The sequence below is a fragment of the Rhinoderma darwinii genome, chromosome 3 (genome assembly GCF_050947455.1).
Source record: "Rhinoderma darwinii isolate aRhiDar2 chromosome 3, aRhiDar2.hap1, whole genome shotgun sequence".
Lineage (NCBI taxonomy): Eukaryota > Metazoa > Chordata > Amphibia > Anura > Rhinodermatidae > Rhinoderma > Rhinoderma darwinii.
Window position 1 is genome coordinate 266137154 of NC_134689.1, and position 8746 is coordinate 266145899.

Below are 8746 nucleotides of genomic sequence, written 5' to 3' on the forward strand. Positions count from 1 at the left end.
CAACCCCCAGAGAAGAACTACTCTATGGTAAAAATACCAATGTGAAAAACGATTCCAGTATTACTCATGGAGTTAAACCTTCCCCCATTAGATGCATAGGTAATTTTGATACCTGCTCACATCAAATTAGGAATGTTCTACAGAAACACTGGCCAATTCTACAGGCGGACCCTGACCTGCGTGATGTAATTTCCAGCGGCCCTAAGATTACTTACCGGAGAGGCAAGAACCTTCGGGAATTCCTCACTCATAGCCACTACTCTAGATCGGTTACTGAGCGCAGTAGTTGGCTTCCACCTCCCATAAAGGGATCCTTCCCGTGTGGCAGATGCTCTTTTTGTACATTCATGCCTAAAACCAAAACCTTCTCTAATCCATTCGATGGAAAGAAATTTACCATCAAGCAATTCATTAATTGCCAAAGTAGCGGCGTCGTTTACGCTGCCCAATGTCCCTGTCCCAAATTGTATGTAGGTAAGACAATTCAACAGCTTCGAAGGAGGATCTCAAAACACATCAGTACGATCAATACTAAAGAGGATACTCCTCTTTCTAAACACATTAGGTTCGTACACCAGGGGGACATCAATGTCCTCAAATTCTGGGGCATTGCCCAAATCAAGCTGGGTCCCAGAGCTGGCAATCTGGATAAAAAGCTCCTACAGGAAGAAGCTAAATGGATACATAGATTGAGTACCTTAAATCCTAATGGTCTCAATGAAGGCTTCACTTTTGTCGCCTTCCTATAGCTTCTGTAAGTCAGGCTTACTTCACATCTATATACCTGATTGACGTTATGTCGATCTTTATGTTACTATACACCATCAACTATTACTTGATATTTGCAATACTTCTATTCTGACTAATATGTAATATGTAATATTTGGTGTCCACTGTGACGGAATACAATCCTTGTATACTCAGCAATGGTTGCGTATGTATATATAGAAAAATATTGGAGAATTGATGTATGTACATTATGAATATATTGAATATACTAATATCTCTATGAGACGTGTACCTTGACAGCACCTACCAACCTATACTTTATACTATATATAGATGAGTGTCGTTTATAAACATACACATATGACTTACTGTCCGTGCTGGACTGAAATCTAAGTATGTGGGCTTTAGGTCCATTGACATACATACCTGCCGTTGCCGTCCCGTTCTCGGAATCGGCTGAGTCCATTCCGTGGCCTTCTGCGCACGCGCCGTTCTCTATATCGGCTAAGTTCCCTTTGGGACTATCTGCGCATGCGTTACTTACATACATTTACTGACTGACAGCCAGGCGTTTTGATAAAAAACCACTTAAATCGGCTATGTCCATTTAGAGATCTTCTACGCATGCGCTACCCCTATACATCGGCAAAGTTCATCTGAGCTGTCTTGCCGTCGGCTAAGTTCCCTTCGGGACCATCTGCGCATGCGCTACATACACCTAGTGACTGACAGTCAGGCGCTCTGACAAAAAACCATCTAGATCGGCTAAGTCCATTTAGAGATCCTCTACGCATGCGCTACCTCTATACATCGGCAAAGTCCACCTTGAGACTCTCTGCGCATGCGCCACCTACACGTACTGACTGACGGTTAGGTAGTATGTCTGATTGGCCTATTTTCCTGTCAATCCGATGACAGAAAGGCGGGCTAACGCCTAGCAACTCTATTGGCTCCCGCAGAATCCACGTCTCTGTGGGCAATACATTATAGCCGAAATCGGCTAAGTCCACTCTGGATGCCTATACCCATGCGCCGTCACTACATACTGATTGGTGTATTTGCACCACTATTCTGATTGGCGCTGTGAGTTGTCAATCTCATTTCACAGGGGCCTGTCAGTGTTTATACGTTTCCATTGGTCCTCACGCAGGTGTTTCCTGTGTGAGGCTCAGCTGAGTCTATAAAGTACAAGGAAGTAGAGCGCGCGTATACGAGCCCCGTTGTTATCCCCTGAGGACGTTGTGTTGACGACGAAACATGTCGTGGGGGCTATAGTTACAATTTTAACTGCTATGATCTATTGGCTTCTACCTCTAATACACTGCTACACTGTGCTACTTGCATTGTCAGGCAGTCTGCAGCTGCCGACCTAGTGATCCTGTTTGCGATAGGATCTGTACACTGAATCCTGCCTCGTACGGCAGTAATCTCATAGAGCGACTGCCAATGGTCTTTAGCTAATTTTAACCTTTCTGTGCTCTCGTTGTCCCTCCTGGACTTTTTAGAAATATAACAATAAAAGTTAAATCTTACCTAATTCTGTTGGTAGCTGGGAAAATGGGTTTCATTGTGCCCCAGGCACATTAGTTTTTTCTATTGCAGTTTCTGACCTGCCAGCTACCGGGGTCTTTCATAATATACATGTAGATTAGGGACTAAATAACAACATGCAATTTCAATCAGCTGCTTCTAAGGCCAGCAGGATACTATCATTTTATTAACCCCTTAACGCTCAGAGACTTACTATTCCGTCGTGCTGACCACACCGTTCGCGCTCAGCGACGGAATAGAAGGTCGCAGGGAAAATGCATCACCATTTTCCACCGGCGCGTGCACGAGCTGTGACAGCTGCTGTTTCCGACAGCAGGCTATCACAGCACAATACGCCGGGACCTGTCGCGATGGTCCCACCTCCACGATCGCCACTATTGGTCAGTCAGTGAGTAACTGTCCTATAGTGGTCGATCGACGTCTAAACTTCCTCTCCCTGACATCACATCCTGCCGCACCTGCCCTGAACGCCTCTGTTGGAGATAGCGAGGCGTTCAGAGCAGTTTTGAGAAAGAGAGAGAGCAGAGCAAGTAAAAAAAAAGTCTAAAAAACAACTTTTCTCGGCATCCCACCTCTCCCATCCACTACCCAGTCCTGTACCCTTCCTCCTTGTGTTCCCCCCACGTTTTTGGTCAGTGATCTCCTATCACTGACCACTTCTTGGTCTTCAGGACCAATTTCTTGGTCCCTGGGGATTATTTTTTTCTTTTTTTTCTTTATAAAACATATTAAAAAAAATCAAAATTTAAAAGAAAAACAAACCACTTAATTTAGACAATTTAACTGGTTAGTTTAGTATTATTGTTAGTTAGTGTCAGGGAACCGTCAAAAAGCGTAGTTAGGTATAGCGTCAGGGAATTTAGCATCAGAAATCCATCACCGTAGTTAGGTTTAGCGTCAAGGAAGCTCGGAATAATCTAGATAGGTTTAGTGTCAGGCACCTGTCACCGTAGTTAGGTTTAGTGTTAGGGAAGCTCGGAATAATCTAGTTAGGTTTAGTGTCAGGGAATAGTCGCCGTAGTTAGATTTAGTCTCAGGGAAGTTCAAATAAAATCTAGTTAGGTTTAGTGTTAGAAACCCTCACCCTAGTTAGGTTTAGTCTCAGGGAAGCCCACTCGTTCTATAAAAACACCAATTTTTTGGGCTGGTTTAGCTAGCAGCCTATTGTTCCTTGTTAGGGAAGCAATCAAACATGTCTCAACGGACATTTAGTGCCGAAGAGGCATATTAATTTCTTGCCTCCGACACAGAGTTGTCGGATGGTGAGACTCTGTTTTATTTATCCACCTCCTTATCCAGTGATGAAGAACAGGAACCCCCCAGGAGACGCCCCAGGACCACCACTACAGTTGAAGCCCCCGAGCGAGATGACCCCGCCGCTGTTCAAGCCCCCGAGCGAAGTGACCCCATTTGGACCCCCACACCAGACATTTATGAGCCCCAAATCCCAGAGTACACGGGCAGCTCAAGGATAAAATTTAATACGACAGGGCTCAGTAAAATGGACTTTTTCAAGTTCTTCTTCACTGATGACTTTATAGATCTTATGGTCACCCAGACTAATTTATATGCTCAACAGTATATTACTAAGAACCCCACATCATTTTATGCCCAATCCCACAGGTGGACCCCTGTAGATGCAGCAGGGTTGGGCAAGTTCTGGGGACTTCACTTGAACATGGGGCTTCTGAAAAAGCCGTCCATTAGGACCTACTGGAACACGGACATCTTATACCACACCCCGATGTACCGTATGGCCATGTCCAGGATGCGTTATGAGGCAATACTTCGCTTCTTACATTATACGGATAATGAGCAGTGCCCACCCCGAGATGACCCCAGTTTTGACTGTTTGTATAAACTTAGACCCCTATTAGACCATTTCAGTGCCCGGTTTGCCCAAGCATATACCCCCGAGAAGTGTATTTCTATTAATGAGTCCCTGGTACATTTTAAAGGGAGGCTTCAATACCACCAGTACCTACTGAGTAAGAGGGCAAGGTATGGCGTGAATCTGTATAAGCTGTGCGAGAGTGCATCAGGGTATACCTACAAATTTAGGATATATGAAGGGAAGGACAGCAGTATTCAGCCTCAAAAATGCCTGCCCTTACTGGGAATTAATGCAAAAATTGTGTGGGATTTGGTGCACACACTGCTGGACCAGGGTTACCACCTCTACCTGGATAATTTTTATACCAGCGTCCCATTTTTCAAGTGCCCCGCTTCCAGACGTACTGTGGCATGCGGCACTGCTAGAAAAAAATCTGAGAGGCCTCCCTAAGACTCTGCTTGGGCAAACACTCAGAAGGGGTGAGAAGAGGGCACATTCTAGCAGCAACATATTGTGTGTCAAGTACAAGGACAAGAGAGATGTCCTTGTATTGACAACAATACATGGCCACACCAGTACCCATGTACCTGTACGAGGTACCAGTACAAAGACCCCCAAACCAGACTGCATCCTGGACTACAATAGGTACATGGGAGGGGTTGACTTGTCAGATCAAGTCCTGAAGCCCTACAATGCCATGCGGAAATCGAGGGTGTGGTATAAGAAGCTGGCCGTGCACATCATACAGATGGCATTGTACAATGCGTACGTGCTACGTCGATGTGCAGGCCAGAGGGGAACTTTCCTGGAATTTCAAGAGGTGGTTATCAAGAACCTAATCTTTAGGGACCAAGAAGAGGGAGCACACAGTACTTCTGGAAGCGAGGCCACACGCATCGTACCAGGGCAACACTTTCCAGGAGAAGTTCCCCAAACTGGCAATAAGGGAAAAAGTCAAAAGAGGTGCAGAGTCTGCTCAAAGAGGGGGATAAGGAAGGACACAACATACCAATGCGACACATGTCCCGAAAAACCAGGGCTCTGTATGAAAGATTGTTTTCGAAGTTATCATACATCCCTTAATTTTAAATTTACCCTGATGCACTCCACACAGCTTATCCCCCTCATCTTTCCCTTCTGAGCCCTGCCGTGTGCTTAGGCAGCTGATTACAGCCACATGTAAGGTATTGTCGTACCTGGGAGAACCCACATTACAGCTTATAGCGAGTATGTCTCCGGTGGCACATGCTGGGCACAATATATCGGACACTGACATGGCATATATATATATATATTGTAATGGTGGGGGTAGGGAAACAGACAAGTGAGCCCTAATCAAACCGCCACTCAGTCCCTGCCTACTTGCAACGACCCGCCCTAGGAAACGGGGTACAACTGGGCGACGGTCCCTACGCTCAATAAGTGCACGACAGACAAACAGACAAGGGTACACAGAAGCAAGGGAAAAGGGGCAGTTGCCCACGGCAACACCGTGAGCAACAAGAGTGGTGAACGAGCCGAGTCAAACCAGGAGTGTACGAGGTACCAAACGCAGAGCAGGAGAGTAGTCAGTAAGCCAGGGTCAATATGAAGCAAATAGTTCAAGAAGCTGCAGCAGGGCCAGGAAACCAAACGAGAAGAATCACAAGCAAGGAGGAACAGGAAAGGCAGGTATAAATAGACAGAGGGCGGGAGCTAGCTCCGTCTGGCCAGGCTGTGATAGGCTCTCCCACTCCTAAGCCTGCCATCCTGAGTGGAGGAAGATGGAGTCAGTCTCACAGACATAGAAGCAGGTGCAGACTGATTACTTATGGGCGTAGACACAGAAGCTGTGCCTGACAGATCCTTTACAGTACCTCCCCTACTTGAGGGGCCACCGGACCCTTTCTAGATGGACCTGGTTTATTGGGGAAACGAAGGTGGAACCTCCTGACCAATACCCCAGCGTGAACATCCCGGGCGGGTACCCAAGTCCTCTCCTCAGGCCTGTATCCTCTCCAATGGACCAGGTACTGGAGGGAGCCTTGGACCATCTTGATGTTCACAATCTTGGCCACCTCGAATTCTACCCCCTCAGGGGTGAGAACGGGGACAGGAGGTTTCCTCGAGGGAGCCAAGGACGGGGACCAGCGTTTAAGGAGGGAGGCATGAAACACGTCGTGTACTCGAAAAGATGGGGGCAACTCCAGTCGGAAGGAGACAGGATTGAGGACTTCAATGACCTTGTATGGCCCTGTAAACCGGGGAGCAAACTTCTTGGACGGGACTTAAAGGCGCAAGTTCTTTGACGATAGCCACACCAGATCCCCGACCATAAACAAGGGGTTAGCAGAACGTCTTCTATCTGCCTGAGTTTTTTGTATGCTCTGGGACGCCTCTAGGTTCTTCTGAACCTGGGCCCAGACTGTGCACAGTTCCCGATGAACGACCTCTACCTCGGGATTGTTGGAACTACCAGGTGAAACGGAGGAGAACCGTGGATTAAACCCAAAATTACAGAAAAAGGGGGAGACCCCTGACGAGTTACTGACCCGGTTATTAAGGGAAAATTCGGCGAGGGGAATGAATGAGACCCAATCATATTGACAGTCAGAGATAAAACACCTTAAATATTGTTCTAGAGACTGATTAGTCCTCTCAGTTTGGCCATTAGTTTCAGGATGGAAGGCAGAGGAGAAGGACAGATAAATCTCCAACTTTTTACAGAAGGCTCTGCAAAACAAAGAAACAAATTGTACCCCTCTGTCAGAAACAATATTGACAGGGACCCCATGAAGACACAGGATGTGTTTGACAAACAAGGTAGCTAACATCTTAGCATTGGGTAGTTTCTTGAGGGGCACAAAGTGGCACATCTTACTGAACCGGTCTACTACAACCCACACCACCGACTTGCCTTGAGATGGAGGCAAATCGGTGATAAAATCCATGGAGATATGGGTCCAAGGTCTCTGGGGAAGGGGCAAAGAATGTAGTAAGCCCGCTGGTCAGGACCTGGGAGTCTTGGACCTAGCACAAACCTCACAAGCGGCGACGTAGGCCTTAACGTCTTTAGGCAACCAAGGCCACCAATAGTTTCTGGCAATGAGGTGCTTGGTACCCAGGATGCCTGGATGACCAGATAGTGCGGAGTCATGATTTTCCCTAAGTACTCTTAGCCGGAATTGCAGGGGAACAAACAGCTTGTTCTCAGGAAGGTTCCCGGGAGCTGAACCTTGATCAGCCGCAATTTCAGAGACTAAATCAGAATCAATAGAGGAAATGATTATACCTGGAGGCAAAATACAAGCAGGATCTTCCTCCGAAGGAGGGCTGGCCATGAAGCTACGTGACAGTGCATCAGCCTTAACATTTTTAGACCCAGCCCTATAGGTAACCAAAAAGTTGAATCTGGTAAAAAATAACGCCCATCGAGCTTGTCTCGGGTTCAGCCTCCGGGCAGATTCCAGGAAAACCAGATTCTTGTGGTCGGTAAGGACCGTTACCTGGTGCCTAGCCCCCTCCAGGAAGTGGCACCACTCTTCAAATGCCCATTTAATGGCTAAGAGTTCACGGTTGCCAATATCATAGTTACTCTCAGTGGGCGAAAACTTCCTGGAGAAGTAGGCAAAGGGACGGAGATGGGTGAGGGACCTGGTACCCTGGGACAAGACAGCCCCCACTCCCACCTCGGACGCGTCAACCTCCACGATAAATGGCTCCATTTGGTTGGGCTAAACCAGCACAGGGGCCGAGATAAAGCACTTCTTAAGGACCTCAAAAGCCTGGACAGCCTCAGGAGGCCAGCGGAGGAGATCAGCACCTATGCGAGTGAGATCCGTAAGAGGCTTAGTGATGACCGAGAAGTTAGCAATAAATCTCCTGTAATAATTAGCGAACCCCATGAAGCACTGTAACGCCTTCAGGGAGGCAGGTTGGACCCATTCCGCCACAGCCTGGACCTTGGCGGGGTCCATGCGGAATTCATGAGGAGTGAGGATTTGACCCAAAAATGGTATCTCCTGCACCCCAAACACACATTTTTCGGTCTTCGCAAACAGTTTGTTTTCCCGAAGGACCTGGAGCACCTTCCTGACATGCTCAATGTGGGAGGACCAGTCCTTGGAAAACACAAGTATGTCATCAAGGTACACTACAAGAAATACCCCCAGGTAATCTCTTCAAATCTCATTTATGAAATTCTGGAAGACCGCGGGAGCAGTACACAACCCAAAGGGCATGACGAGGTATTCGAAATGACCTTCGGGCCTGTTAAACGCAGTCTTCCACTCATCCCACTCTTTGATGCGGATAAGGTTATACGCCCCCCCGTAGATCAAACTTAAAGAACCATTGGGCCCCATGAACCTGATTAAAGAGATCAGGAATCAAAGGAAGGGGATACTGGTTCCTTACAGTGACCTTATTCAAGTTACAGTAGTCAATGCATGGCCTAAGACCACCATCCTTCTTCCCTACGAAGAAGAAGCCAGCACCTACCGGAGAAGTAGAGGGGCGAATGTAACCCTTGGCCAGGCATTCCTGGATATACTCTCTCATGGCTTCACGTTCGGGACAAGAGACATTAAATATCCTACCCTTAGGGAGTTTAGCTCCTGGTACCAAATCGATAGCGCAATCGTATTCTCTATG